Source organism: Excalfactoria chinensis, chromosome 9 (genome assembly GCF_039878825.1).
Source record: "Excalfactoria chinensis isolate bCotChi1 chromosome 9, bCotChi1.hap2, whole genome shotgun sequence".
Lineage (NCBI taxonomy): Eukaryota > Metazoa > Chordata > Aves > Galliformes > Phasianidae > Excalfactoria > Excalfactoria chinensis.
The window spans coordinates 14,067,872-14,083,814 of NC_092833.1; the positions used below are offsets into that span (position 1 = coordinate 14,067,872).

Below are 15,943 nucleotides of genomic sequence, written 5' to 3' on the forward strand. Positions count from 1 at the left end.
AGCTTGCATGGCTGTGGGCTGAGGCAGTAACCGGGTAAGCAGAAACACACGCAGGAGTGGAACTGGGAGAAAGAGGGGCAAAGGTGACTGGCACCCACACAAGGATTTTGGCAATCGCGGTGCCAGCACCTGGCAAAGGAGAGTGGAGAGCTGGGAGGTGCTGGGAAGGCGGTGGTTCATCAACCCCTGCAGATGTGGAGGCTCAGCCAGCCTGCTGAAATTATGGGGTATCTGAGAGCATTTCTTGTTCAGTTCCAGCTTATGCTGCTATTAAAGCAGCTCTGCTGACCCACGCCAGGCCCCATGATCAGCATCCCACCCAGCCTTAGCATTATTCCCTGGATGCTCCACACAAGGGAGCCCAATGGGGCCACAGGGAATGAATGCCCTCACCTCCCCATTGCCCACCCCCTGCATAGGCACAGCAATGGCTGCCCTCACCTTCATGGGGAACATCTCTTGTCACTGTGCATGGAAATGGCAAGATAACAACCTCGACTCTTGGTTCCTTTAATGTAATTGGAAATGGAGTTAAGCTGTGACTCTAAAAAGGAAGTCTAAATTAGGTTGCAAAAGAGAAAAGGATATTTGACAGCAGGAGCAGGCTCTGGAAATGCAGTCATTGTTTCTACTTATGGGTTTTGAAATGTAAATAATTTAACACCCAGCTAAGCAGAGGAAAATCTGCTATTTTTGGTTTATTCTGAACAAAGACATCTGTGTATTCTAAAACATACAGTTCAGCATTAAAAAAGAACCACAACAATGCAGCAGTAATGCCTGCGGGAATGCCCTTAGGTATTTAAGACTCAGTGCTGGGGTCTGGCTGGCTGTGCCCCACATTACACCGATACCCTCACAGCAACCTCCAGCCTCACCAGGTCATCGCAATAAACCCATAAATAAATGATTTCTATTGGTGAATCCTGGGGATTCCTTACAGATTTCAGCCAGAGGATGAAAGCACAGGGAGGGGTTGGGAAGGCAGCACTCGAGTCTGAGCTGACCTAAGTCAGGACACTTGGAGAACAGCTCTGGGTTGGGTGGGATGTAGGGATGTGTAGCTGCCACCAGGCATCAGCTGCTTGAGATCCCAAGTGGTGCTAAGAACCACACTGAGATTCAGACTGGTGCCATTTAGAAATGAGGGCTACTGCATGCACACAGGTGTTGCTCAGACGCAGGATACAGCCTGCTCCTTTAGAGATCTTAAGTCAGTTGCTTTGCTTTGGGTAATTAGCACAATTAAGCCTGATTCGGTTTGCTGCTCTCTCAGCTCTATCAAACACACTTTTTCTTAATAACTTATTTAGAGAAAGGGTTAAATACCTCCAAGCCGTATAAAACTACCCCCAGGTGCTTGTGCCTTCACAGCTGTGCTGAGAGACCTGCTGGCATGGGGAGGCATCTGGGGCAGGAAGATGGGATCTTGGAAGGATGAGAGGTAGTGGCCTGAAGTTGCACTGGGGGAAGTTTAGGTTGGATATTAGGAAAAAGTTCTTCTCAGAAAGAGTGGCGATGCGCTGGCACAGGCTGCCCAGGGGGTGAGTGATGAGGTCACCGTCCCTGGAGGTATTCTAGAACTGTGGAGATGTGGCTCTGAGGGAGGTAGTCAGTGAGCATGGTGGGGATGGGCTGGTGGCTGGACTTGGTGGACTTGTTGTCACACAGCAGAGTGGAGAACACAGCTCACATCCCTCACTGCTGCTCCTTTCTCCAACCCAGGGCTACCACCTCCCCTGGCCACCAGCACCGTTCAGCCAGCGTGCATGCTGAGGGACCACAGAGCCCTGCAAAGGCCTTCGTGTGAGATGGTTCAGACTAACAGGTGAGCTCAGAACATTGGCTGTGTTTTCCCCCACCGAGCACAGCTCCATCTCCCATCCCTCCCTGCCTGTGAGCACAAAGGAGGGTGAGTCACCGCAGGGAACACCACGTGCTCCCATAGTGCAGCAGATGGGATCAGGGAGTCTGGTACAAATTGTCCTTTTTTCATTCATTGAAACTCTCTTAACCCTCCTGAGGCTGTTCTCTGTATTGTTCGTGAGCTGGAAATGAAGCAGCTCCTTCACAACTCGGGGTTTGCTGTGCCAGATCTAGGTGTGACTTTGCCTCTTATTAAGAAAATGGTGGATGTTGCTGAAGGTTTCTTATGAGCGTGTGTGTTGGGCACTGGCATTAGTTAACTGGGTGAGCTGCCTCCTTTCTTCGTTCTCCACCTTTCTCTGAATGCTCACAGGGTGCATCGAGCTGGAATTGATGTTTGCAGCACGTTGACTTTTGTAGCAGGAAGAAAATCAATGGGAGGCTTCTATTTCTCTTTTCAGACTGAATCATAAACATTTTGAGCCAAAGCAACAGAATTTGTCATGGGCTGAGGGAGAAACAGTCAATCAAAATTATCCCAAACCCATGTTTTGGATTTCCATCGCAGTGACACAGTCAGGCTTTGCTCAATCCTGTTTCCTATAACAATGAGTCACAACACAAGTTTTCATTTTCAGTTCCTTCTGTATTTAATGGATGTGCATAGGGTACTACAAGGCCTTTGGGGATGTTGGCAGCTGGCTGCATTCCTTCCCCTTTTCCCTGCAGGATAACTTTTCCCCTACTTTTGGTGATATTCATTCATAAGACTTGCATAACCTCAGGCTCTTGTCTGAGATCTGTGAGATTTGCTCTGGGTAAAACTTAGTTTTTGCAATTACTATTTTTTTTTTCCCCTGCATAAATGCATTTTAATGGAAGTTTCCCCAGCTACTTTTATGTTGTGCTATTTGCAGAAACACAGATCAGTGTTGGGGGGGAAAGCTATTCTGGTGTTTACTCATTTCAGCCCTATTTTGATGTCTGAGCCAGGAAACAAACCCGACATCCTGAGATCAATGCCAGGTGAGCACCCAGCTCAGGAAAAGTGAGAGTGAAAAACCAGAATCCACTGCCATGAATGGAATGAGTTAAAATCACTCCAAGCGATGCCTGGCTCCGGTGAAGTCACAACCTGCTGGCAGGGACTCTGCAAGGAGAAAAACATCTAAATCCATTGGATAAATTATCTGTTGCAAATTATTTCTCCAGCTGTAATTAGTAATCTTCATTTTACACAGTAGGCCTCTAATGACCTGCTTGACAACTATGATGCCTGATAGACAGTAGGGATTTGCATGAAAATGAGTGTTGTTTCCTCCCTTCGAAGCCATAAAACAGCAGCAGCAAGGATGCTCTGCTTTGCTGTGCAGAAGTGGGATAACCATGCAGAGAGCTCTGGGTGAAAGGAGATAATTCAGCTGTATGTGAGGAAACAGAGAAAGAAGGAAGCACTAATCTGAACCAGAAATAATAGCACCCAGTGCACAAACAAGCCTAATCAGATCGGTTGCTAAGTGGAGTCATGTGAATAGCAGATGATGGAGCAGAAGCACAAGATAGAGCTCAATGAAAACATGGGGACCTGGCACTGGAGAGGTCTTGCTGTGTTTTCTGTCATTGAATTAACTTTTGCCTTTATATAGGGAGGGTCTTTAAATTTTGGACCTGTTTCAGGAGTGTTATCGTGTCCTGTCTGCTCGTGATTGACAGGGTTTGGCTCTTTGTCTGCCTTGTATTTCGTGGATTCATACAGACGGTGCTATTGCCAGTCAGTAGAGCTCAGATAGGGTTACAAAGAGCAAGAGAAAATCAGGAAAAGACAAGGAGTCTGTCCCCCCGCAGCTCCAAGGGCTTCTTCCTTTCTCTGGGAGCTGCAGTATTTTTGGTGATTTCAGCAGTGTTATTCCCAGCCCGGCGCAGCTCTTCTTGTGCTCTGACAGCTCAGTGCACCTGGAATTTATTACTTGACAAAAACTGGCAACTTCTCTCAACTGGGAAGGTGTTCTGGAGGCAGGGATTTATCCTTCCTTGCCTTCTGGATAACTCGCTGCAGTGAATCCAGGAGTGGTCGGAGCAGCTGGGATCAGGACCTGAATAACATCACATCAGTTCATGAAGAAAAATGCAGGTTTTAGTTGCTGGTCAGCATCTTCACTTTGATTTTTCATTTAGCAATTTGGTGGGAGATATTCCCAGCACAAAATATAAAAGGTGGAAGAACCCACCTCCGGCTGCTTACCCACAGGTTGATCTCTCTCCTTTGTTGTGTGTTGCTGATCTGAGTTCTTGCTAGATGGATGCACTGAGCACACAGTATGTGTCATCTAGGTTGGCCTCTGCTCCCTTCCTCCACCTCCCCAGTCTGCTGGCAGGGCTCATTGCTGGGTGTGCACCATCCCAAACAAGCAGTGCAGCAGCAGTGGCCATGGGCTTATGACCTCATAGGCTTTCTATCAAAGCACATGGGCTACTTTGGGGGCCAATGCATTTGGCATCAGGATGTACCCAGCGGGCTGCATGGACGGTGGGGGAAGATCCACTGTAAAACAAGGAGCCCCTGCTCAGATCATGTGCATTAGAACTGGCCTCCCTGTTGCATTGGAAGTGTTTTGATTTTTGTTTCCTCTGTGGAGCACAAACAGATTTTGAAACCTCAGAAGTTGTCATGAAACAAACTCGCTGTTTGCCAGCCAGCTCTCCTGACGGGTCACAGCTAGCCCTTGCTCGAGCCTTTTGAAGTCAGAAATTACACAGAAGCAGCATCTGTCTCTGCACGGATTTGTATGGAGAAACGTGACTTGTGACCATCTTTTGAAACAAACTTAACTCTTAGGTTTATGACTTTCCATGTTCTGTCCCTCCTTACTCCCAGCAAATACCTGCAAGAAACACCACACCTTACATGTGGGAAGAGAGCTGCTGCCATGTGGCACGCAATGCGAGCATGGCAGTGCCCTCTGCTTCTCACCCCCAGGAGCAGGGGATGCCATCTGCCAGTTTATATTACCAGGCTCAGGGTTTCATCTAGGAGAGGATCATAATTTCAATGTTTGATACAGAATGCTCTGATGCTGCCAAATATAAGTGAAGGACTTTTTATTTTTTTCCAATTAATCAGTGCTGCTCTTAACCTGAATTCAGGCAGTTGGGGTTTTTCATTCCCCTCTCATCATGATTTCATTTTCTCATCCCCGTCACCACGTGGATTGTTCTGCAGTGACTAATTCTGAGGAGTGTAAGCTTGCTGCTGAAAAGCAGCGTCAGAAACGTATGGTTATCCAGGATAATGGGTGCCAACGGCACAAATCCTACAGCTGTGTGTGGGGGGGAAGATGACAGTCCTCTGAATGCAAAATTGTTTGCATCCCATCGTCACCCGACAGCTTCTGCAAAAGAAGAGCAATCCTTTTAAAGTGTCTGAGAAATAACATCACAAGGCAAACGATTCCAAGTCACTGTTAAGGTTCCTTTGTGGTGATTGCAGCAGTCCCTCAGAAGGGTTTGCTCTGAAGGTTTCTTAATTTTGTGAGGATAACTCAGGAAGTGGCTGCGACTGCGCTGGGTTAACACACAGCTTTGTTTTCTCAGTGAGCTTTTCTCAGGCAGCCTGAACTCTGTCTGGTTTCCATTTTTACATCCGCATTTTGGTGCGCAGTGACAAATATTTCTGGTAGGTGCAAGGAAGCACCGCGTTTTTTCCTTCAGAACTGAGGTTTGGAGTAATTTCTATGTACTTTGAAGTAGTCTTAATGATGATGGTCATCCTTTGAGGAGGAGAATTGCCTCCTTCATTCCATATTTTGCCAACGTAATCTTTTAAGTATGGCATCTCCGCAGGAGGTTCACAAGTGTTTGCAGCCTTGCAGGGCTTCTCTGCTGCACTTTTCAGGAAGGAAAAATGTGATGTGATTGTACTGGGTGCATCGCGGTTCATTTTGGTTATCTGAAAGAATCTGAGCAATCATTGCAGATCCCTTTATGGCAAGGAAAGAACTTCATTCTTCTCATAGAGAATATAAATAAAGCTCTCGTGTTTTGCCCACAGAAAATCTTCAAGCCAGGAAAGAAGGGCTCACATTCCTTTGGTAGCTTCCCCCTGTGTTCTTAATTGCTACAATAATCCCATAGCCAAATCCTTTGCTATCTGAAAACCATTGCAGTTGTGCAGTGGGGCTCATGTCTCCTGAACCCTTGCTACGTGCACTCACAGGCTTTGCTTCTGCACGGCTGTGGGATGGGAGGGGTTTCCAGCTCCGTTCACTCATCTCAGGGCAGATGCTTCCAAAACGCAGAGCGCTGGGCACACGTGTTTCCAATTAGAGTAAGAAAAAATAATAATACATTTTTAGAGGTTTCCAGATTTAGGCCAAAGTGTTTATAAAACTGGTTTCAGCTTTTAAGAATGTATTTCCTGGCTCTGGAACTAAGAGGAGCCCCTTGACTCCATGGGACTTTGAATGGGATCCCTGAGCATTCCTGGAGCTCAAGGGAGCGGAGCAGAGGCTGCTCCCAGCTGCGGGCAGCTCTGCTTGGTGTTACACTTGTATTGAGATCTAGGAGCTAAAATCCCCAAAGTCCCCCCAGAATGACAGAGTAGGGAGGTGGGGCAGAGGATGGGGCCTGTCTCCTGGGCACCAATATTGGGCTGCTCCATGACCTCCTCCATGTTTCTTCCAGTCTCATTGAAAATTACATACAAAAGCACTGGCCCATTTTTTGGTCCAAATGGAACGGCTTTTAGTATCCATGTTTCAAATATATACCCTCTCCTTTTCCTCCTCTTTGTTGTTTTTTTTTTGTGTCCGATGTGAGTGGTGAGAACCCATTTTGTGTTTTATTTTCCTTCATTTCAGCATCTATCTCCATCCCCTGAAAGCTGCGGTTATTCCATAAAGCCAGTCACTCAAGTAAATAATAGTGATCTCCCCCCATAAAGCTGCTGAAACTGTTGAAATACGTTAAAATATTGGAGTGATCATTATTAACATAAACTACAAGAAACGTTAGCTGAATCCGTTATAAAAGCAGGGAATCTTTTCCGAGTTGGTTTTAATTTCAAATAAATAACAGAAACCATTTTTCCCAGGAACGTGAAGGATGGCTCCATAACATCAGCCCAGCAAAAATAATGCCCCGTCAGCCCTGTTCCCTGCCTGCAAAGCGCCGCCGTCTCTTTTTCAGATACAGAGGAAAGTCCTGATAATAAACATTCCATAAAAGCACAGAGACCTTTATCAAAGGAAGAGATGCATAATGCGTCTCCAGAGTTGTTACAGCATTTGCCTTTACACAGTTATTGTTTGATGTTTAGGTTTGCTTGAGAGGAACATCTGAAAAAGATCCACTAAGTCAGAGCCAGCACTTTTAAAAGGCACTTAATGAATTTTTCTTGCTGTGTTGATATTGAGAGGTGATTTATTTGTAGATCATCCCTCCTTTTGTTTCTTCTTTTTCTATTTTTTTGTGTGCAAAGCGTTCGGGTTTTTCAGAATTCTATTAGTAAAATTACTTCTTCTGATGGAGGCGATCCTGTAGGAGCTTCGTGTGTGTTAATTTAGTGCTGGTGAATGAGGCTCATCTGCCCTCCCTGCACAGTTTTTTTGCAGCCAGCAGTGAATCAGCACTGTGACATCAGGGCTTGGAGACACCCTATGGGAACCTAGAGCTCAGCCTCCCTGTCCTTGGCACCCTTTGAGATGAACCCTTTGCAGTTCTCAGAGTGCCCCTTCTCTGAGCTGTGGGGAGACACATGGTGCTATTTCAAAGCAATATTAAAGTTTAGGAACCAAATCTTTTAGTTTGTCCCTAATCGTGACATTTTCCAAACATTCATTTGCTGTGGAACTCCTGCAAAATCACATGTGGGAAGAAGGGAATCACTGCAGTAAGGGAGAGCTTCCCCCACCCTGACAGACTCATGTGGGTTGGCTGCAGCAGCGCTGCGGTGATGGGTGATCGCTGCATCCCTCCGGCAGTTCAATTTAATTGATGTAACATTAAGAGGTGTCACATCACTATTAAAAATAAATGGCATGGAGCAGACATCAGGTAATCAGATAGGAAAAAGGGTTATTTCTGATTTTCCAGGCAGCACAAGGAATGTCACTGACCCATGGTGGCTGCTCTGCCCGGCACATCCCTGCCCTCGTTAGTGGCCAGGAGGTAATAATGCTGTTGGGTGAGCTGACAGCTCTACCCCTGAATTTTACATATCTCTTTTAGCAGCTCAGCTTGTCAGACATTTTGGGTAGAAAGAGCAGAAATGTGTAATAGAGGTGTCTGATTAGAGCTGCAAAATTCATCCAAACCTGAAAGGATGCAGAGCCGCTCTGGAAACCCCACGCAGATATGTGAGGCCATTATCAGGCATCAGGGCTGATTAGGTTGTTGCCAGCAGTAATAAACCCATGTGTCTCCATCCCAGCTGCCTCCGGAAATGAAGCACATTTATTTCATGGTGCTGGCACAGGCTGTGGGTACCCCATCACTGGAGGTGCTGAAGATCATGCTGATGGGACCGTGATATGGGGGATGGCAACCAGCCCATAGCAGGGGCTAGAACTGGGTGGGCTTTAGGGTCTCTTCCAAGCCATTCTATGGGCTTCTTGCTAATGTTTGGTGACTTCCTAAGGGAACAGGAATGCTGTGGGTTGAGCACCCCATCTACCAAGTGCCCACTCAGTGTAGGGCTGCTGCTTCTTAAGGCCCCCACCTCTCTGGTCCTATCTTGACAGCATCTGCATTCAGCTCTGGGACTGACACTGATGTCACCACAGCCCAAGCAAGCCATAGAAATCAGGTCAGCTTCTTTTGGTGTAAAGCAGCACACCTTTGCTGAAGCCTGTGGAGTTAAAAGAGCGCAAGAAAGACCAGAATTAGGTCAATCAGATGCACGGCTCCTTCTATGCAGCAGTGTGACCCTCTTCTTCCTTCCCGTACTCCTCAATGCACTCAAGTAGGTCAGGAGTACCTCTGCCAGGCAGCCCGGCCCACCCAGGTCACTGAGATACTTCCCAGAACTGCAGAAAATCAGTCTCTTCCTGATGTGCACCAGTGTGCAGCCGGAGCACCAGCACCTGCTGAGAAAGGAGCATCACTGAAACAAGGCCCAGCTTTGTATTGACAGCACCCAGGGGCTGGCCTGGGGTCAGCAGAGCGGTGTGTTTGCAGAAAGGCCTCTGCAGTTAGTTACCACTCGCAGGTGAATTAGTCATCTCCTCGCCATACCTGAGAAAGCAGATGCCACAAAATACCTTCAGTGCCATCTAGCTACTAAGTCACAGTGAGATGCACATTGCAAGAGTGCTGGCTGCCATCAGGCCCTGGGCAGCACCCCGCTCCAGCTGATGCTCTGCCCTCGGGGCTCTCATCAGAATGGTGATGAAAGCCACAAGGATAATTTGCAGCTGCAGACAGCTCTGCTTCAAATAGATGTTTATCTGAAGTGCTGCAGAGAGAATTCCTTGGAAGGAAGGGAAAATAAATAATAAAAAAGGCACAGACCCCAAGCCCATGGAATTTATTCTGCAGCTCATGAAGGCACTTCGGTACAGCGTGCATCTCTGAATGCTGCCAATATGGAAGACCAGCACTTCTTGGCTTTGGCTTTTGTTTCATGAGGGTGAAACAAAAATGCAAGAAAAGCAAAATATAATTAATTTCAGAAAGGTGTTGTTCTTACGGTGGGCTGTATTTTGGTGAGATTATTCCATTCACAGTGTAATCTGTCCAGATAAAACCTGTCTAAGAATGACCTTATGGCCTGGGTATGAGGAGCTGCAGAACACACATCCACGCTCACTCCGTGTCCCACGGCAGTGTTTGGCTATGGCTCAATGGGTGCAACCTCACCACTCTGGCAGTGCTGGCTCAAATCTAGAGCGGGTTCCTGGCAGCTGGAGCCATACCCATATGACAAAGTGGATGCTGGACCTCAGCGCTGTGAGGTGGGTCACGATGGGAACATCCATGTGCAACCCATAGGGAGACTTCGAGAGGATACATAAAGCTTTCATCATGGAAGTTTCTACCCTGGCAAAACATGACAGCTCCAGCAACCAAAGGCTGCAGCTCTCAGCTGTCCTCTGAGCCAGAATTACCGTGCAGACACTTAAATAAAAATGAGAGCGGTGCTCAGACCTGACACCACATCTCAATCCTGGCTGGTTTACACCTGCCGAGCACAGAGCTGACCCTGGGGCCAGATCTGGCCCACGGCTCCATTCTGGCAGCCACAGTGATTTAAAGGCATGTCTGTGTCAGTCAACCGGCAGTCCCTCTGAACACCAGATTTATCTTGCAATCTGCACTGGGATGTGGGAACGGCTCCTTCTGCTCCTGCGTGGGATAAATCAGCCACATGCAGCCTTGCAATTTATTGGGCACAGCATCAGCACGGGGACCTGTGGCCTGTGAGGGTATAGAGATGTTGATGCCCACCCTGCAAAAGGAGCTCAGGTTTTGGGATCATAGCAGCAAAACCAACCCATAAGGCGGCTGCTGTGCCCATCTCTCCAAAACATAATGCTGGCAGAAGCCACAGTGGGTCCTGTGCTGCTCCTGGTGGGAGCAGTCAAGTCAAGGCATTTTTCCACAGCTGAATGACTGGCTTGTCAAGCGTGTAAAGCGCAGTCGCTGAAATTGATTGTGGCCCTACATGGATAATTTCTACCAGTATCCTGTTATTGTGTTGAAACAGTAATGCATAATGTATGGCCGTGCGTCCCTGCAATAAACATTTTACGTCTAATTTAGAAACATCTGAGTCATTAAAAAAGTTCTCTCATTAGGTGGCACAAACCTTTGCGGAGTCAGCAATAGCAAAGTCTTTGGGAAGAAAAAGCTAATGAAGAGAGTTGGAGCAGTGCAAAATACCTGTGCTGGGAAGGGGAGCAGGGCTGTGCTGGGCCCAGCTTGAGGGATGCCCATGCTGTGCACTGACTGCAGCTCCCCAAAATGAGACCTCCCTGTGACAGGACTTCAGAAAGCAGCCTACAGCTTTGAGCTTTGTTATTGCTGTTCCTCTCCAAGGGAGGTTTTGGAAGGTTTAAGGAAATAAAAGCACTGGGGAAAAGTAAAGCGTTGGGATTCCAGTTGGCACACGGAGCAGCACCATGGAACCTTGGGCACCCAATGCCATTCCCTGCCCTGTCCCCACCCTGGGTGTGTGCAGTGCCTCAGGCACCACCTCCCATCTCGTGTTATTTATTCCATGAAGTATAAAATCACACGGAAGATATTTGAGGTTATCTGGATGTTGACATAAGTTAATCTCTCCTAAACTACTTCTGATTCATTTCTAAGAAACTTGTGCTCCTATGACCACATTTCCTTTACAGTCATCAGTGAATCTGGAATTACAGAGTGGACATCATTTGCTTTGCAGGGAAGGATGCCAACTGTGAGTTTTGTCCAAGGATTTGACTCAGCTGCAAGAAGACGTTGCTGACATACGTGAGTCCATAACAATTAATGACTGTATTTGGGGGTTTATCGCTGTATTGCAGATCCCACCATGGGTCCGCATTGCTTTTTGGCAGAGCTAACAAAGGCTGAGGTTGTGTATCTTTATACCCAGTAATTGCCTCCCCGTCCACACTAACTTTACAGAGATGCACTGTTTTTCAGCATCCACGTAAGGCCTTGACCTGTACAATTCAATTTCAAACGGTAAAAATCCCCTGGTCACCATAGATGCTGGTGACAAACTAATGTGTTATGTTCCATAACCGTCTGCTCTGAGCACTGGCTTGACCTGTAAGTGTTCAGGATATAGCCTGACTAAAACGGGTTTTATTATTTTCCATTAGTGCCTGCCACAACAAAATCAACTGGCAGTCCACAGAGGAAATAAAAGTATTTTCCTCCTCTAGATAGCATCTGCTGCAAATGTAAACGGGCCTTTCCCAGCCCTCTCTTTCCTTCCATCACACCCAAGGATCCTTCCCAAGGTTCACAGATTAAAGGTTTGCCTGGTGCTCTCTCCCTCCCCAGCAGCACCCCAGCTTTTTGTGCCTCCCAAATGCCTTCTAAGCTGCCCTTGTTTGAGCTTCTCTCCTTTCCAAAAACTTCTTTCTTTTCTTAAGGCAAATTATTCAGTTAAAAAATAATAAATAAATAAAATAAAAATCCCCAGCATTAAAACCTTTCTCACATTGTCTCGTCTCAGTAAAACAATGACATTTTCCTCTCTTTGATGCTCAGATCTAGCTCTGCAGGAAATTTTACTACCACGACTCTTTCATCTCTCTCCTGGTTTGAAGATAAATGATCCTTGGACTCTTCTGGACCTGCATAAATCACAAAAGCAATCTACTAAGAGAGCTGCCTGTGGCACTGACTTCAGCTAGAATTGAAAAGGACAGCCAAAAATATCCACAGAGCTTACACAGAGAGGAACCCAAACAATCCTTTGGGAGGAAGTAGGGTGGCCTGGGGTTATCTTACACCCCTGCACTCCAAGTGATCTGGGAGGTGAAAATGTCCCATGCACCATTCTCTGCCACCAAGTGCAGAGGGCATCTCCGTTCCAGGGAGCCTGCAGGCTGCAGCCAATGCCTTCCCATGAGCTGTGATGCAAAGAGCTGCAGTGTGCAGCCTCTCCCGGGTGCCTCGTGCTTTCCCGTGGGTGGGACTGTGGGTTGTGAGCTATTTTTGCATCTCCCCTCGCTTTCACCTGATTGCAACCGGATACCACAAGCCCCATCAGCCACAAGCGGGGCGCGCTGCCTTGCTAATGTAACACACCATATGCTGACGGGCGAGAAGACAGAATTTTGGGCTGCCAGGCCAGCATTTGTTTTTTCCTTAAGAAATTTTTTGAAGCCGTACTTGTGTTACTCAGAGCTCCTCGTAATTTGGGGACATCTGCAGAGATCATTCACAGTGTCATTCTTCATTAACAAAGGTGTTATCTTGAAACTGGAGTTAACGCAGCTCCCTGTGATGCTCAGCTCCTTCCAGTCTGATGCCTTGCTTCACATCCCATTTCCAGTCATATGATGATGATCCATAGCAAAATCATTTCAGTGCATACACATACCCAGATACTTAAAACAGTTATTTGCAACACCGTTTCATCACCAATTCAGTGGCCACTCTACAGACAAGTTAAATAAGCATCCATGATGTGTAGCGTATGTGCCTGTTGACTCTCAAGCAGGGACAAAGCAGGGCCAGAGTTATGCATGCAGATTTTTTTCACAAACCAAGTGTGTTTATGTCATGGAAATATCTTCTCTCATCAGGTGATTTTCAGTGAAAGAAGAAAACGTCAATGAGCTTCAAGGCCCATCCAGTTGCACATGGGAAAAACAAACAGTCATGACCAACCCAGGAGGCTCAGCCAGCAGCCAGGACCAGTTTCTATGACTCAGGTAGGTGCAGTCCTCTAGCACCATCAACCTGATTGAGCTGTAGATGTCCCTGTTCATTGCAGGGGAGTTGGACTAGATGACCTTTAAAGGTCCCTTCCTACTCAAATGATTTTCTATGACTGTACGATGGTCTTGCATCCAGCTGCATACTGGAGATTAACCCAATGCATCCCTGTGGGCTCCAGAGTGAAGTTCTATGACTATCTCCTTTGTTCTTAACTCAAGTGGGTGGTTGCAAAACATACTGAAGCGTACTGTTTTTCACCCTTTAGTGCTTCCAGAACTTTGTGCTCATCTATCTTATGTTATTTTTCTTTCTATTTGTGGTTTTGAGGTCATGGCTCCAGAAATGTTAACCCTTCAAGTGAAGGTCAGAGCCAAAACCAGATTCTTCTCAGAGGAAATGACAATATTTCTGCTATTGACTCATAGCTGGAAAACATGGAAATGTGTGCACAGTAATTGATTTATCTCGCTGATCAAAAGGTGCCTCAGTGAAGTTATGTACTCACGGAAAATGCTGTGTGATAGCATTGGGTGGATAGTGCAAACAAACACATACTTTCCCACAAATATTTGCTTGCCTTATATTAATCTGCTTGGCTCAGCTCAGGGTTCTCCAGAGTTTATTTTCCAACAAATATTCTTACAACAGCTCATTGGCAGGAATACCCATAGAATACACTCAAGGTAATATCTGAGGAAGCTGTTTTTGAAGGTCCTTCTTCAGGCCAGAAGCCCTGAACCAGTGCTCCTTCCTTTCCCCTCCTCTCTCCTTTCCCTTTCTTTCCCTTCCTTTTCCCACTTAGGAGACCAAGACCCCACTGTAGCAGGCTGTAACATGAATTCTCCTGACAGTTTATGTATAGCTGTGGAGAAGGGAACAGCGTTACTTTGAGTTCATGACTTAGTCTTCATACTCCTTGCAGCAACCACAAGGCAGTTTGAGCTAGACTTGTGCATACAGGGCTGGGAGCATCTCCTCTCTTCCTCATGGTGCAGTGAACCTTGCACTGCAGAGCCTGAGACCTGAAGGTCTGGCTTCATCTTGACACAGAATAAAATCTATGAAATTCTCTTCCAAGCCAAAGAAGGCTCTGGATATATGAAAGCATTTCGTTTTTATTAAAACTCCTTTGTTTTCTATTATTATAACAGATAAGAAAGAAACTGGAAAACCATTCCAGAATGGGGAAAAAAAACAAACACGTTTCACAATATTTTCATTCTTTCCTTCTTCATTTTCTTTTTTCTTTTTTTTAAAGAAATAACTTGCTTAGCCTTTAGGAAACACACATGGTTTTGAAAGCAGTTTGATGGAAGTATGCATTTCTCTGGGAAAGTGTTTTGAACTTCTCCCATCAGCGCTATTAATAGTACTTAGCACTTATTCGGGTATCTTAAGCAGCATCTCTCGAAGCACATTATGAAAGTATATCATTAGCTCTGCTCCAGATCGATCTGTCTAAAGCTGAGCTGGAATGTTTTTAATTTGGCTTCTAAATCACCATTGCCGATATGCCTCTGTGAGTTACACTTGTACAGGCAGGAAATGAAACCATTTCTCATGATGTATGTCAAAATCAGCCAGCACGACCTGGCTGCAGCCCCCAGGACAGGACAACCACCATGTTGGGGATCAGGATATTCTTCTCTGTCACCCCATTCCTGCGAGGCCATATGCAACACTCTGCATTGCACTTCTTTTTTTCTCCTTTTTCAGTCCTCTGGAAAAGCACCGTGTCCTCCCTCTGTATTGAATGGAGAAGGCAGAACGGCGTGTTTGTAAAGAACCTGTTTTTCATAGGTAGCTCCTTCCTTCCCTGGTGGCAGACCACAGACTGAGAAGAGCTGACTGCCCTTCCGGCAGCAGTAATGCAATGACGTTATTCATAGCGAGAGGGAAAAACACCGGCTGATTTCTTTGTGTCGTGATCTCCTAACCTCAGAGTTAACCTTGCTGGACACAGATCTGTTAACTTCTACCATGCTCCCCCCAATTAATCTACCGAAGGCTGGGACAGAAATAGCTCTCCACAGCTGTTATAAATTGATGTGTTCCCTGACAACTCTTGGCACTGCTGTCAGAAAAAAAAAAAACAAAACCAAAAAACAAAAAAGCCCTTATTTTATTCTTTGCAGTGAAGTTAACTTTCTTATTTTATTTTTTACTATTTTTAATACTCTTTCTTTGCAGTCTGATGACATTAGGCTGCTCTTTGTTTGACTCTGCTTGGGAAGGAAGGCAGACTTGCTACTTGAGGATGCGCCATAGCGGTAACTTCATCGCTGTTATTTTGGTTCTAGAAAAAGGAAGGGTGGGGGGAGCTTGTGGGGCACGTGGCTCAGAGGGCACTGGGTTACACCGAGTCCTCACTGCATTTCCTGCTCTAGCACAGAGCAGCAGGCACTTCAATGCCCTTTGCCCTGCTACAGCGCCTGAACGGAGCAGCGGGATCTGGCTGGGGCAGCACCCCACGAACCTGCCCACACGCAGCACCAGCTGCATCAGTGCACACGTGGAATGGAAATCCCCAAATGTGCAAACTGTGGAAGTCAGCAGAATTCCCAGATCTGCAGAGCCACCTCTGCTAACCAGAGCTGTGTGCGAGTACCAAGCAAACACAGATCTTCAGATTCACATTCAGTCACACGTCTCCCATCCTCCCCACACCCCTTTCAGGCTTCCATTCCTGACA

The 15,943-nt window shown here is 46.5% G+C and overlaps 1 long non-coding RNA gene across 1 annotated transcript; it reads left to right on the forward strand.

Moving 5' to 3' along the window:
• The first annotated feature begins 1,357 nt into the window (after positions 1-1,357).
• Positions 1,358-5,531, forward strand: LOC140256281 (uncharacterized). Its single transcript, XR_011904676.1, has 3 exons — positions 1,358-1,444; positions 1,726-1,828; positions 2,860-5,531. It is a non-coding gene; the product is annotated as an uncharacterized lncRNA (long non-coding RNA).
• The last annotated feature ends 10,412 nt before the right edge of the window (positions 5,532-15,943 follow it).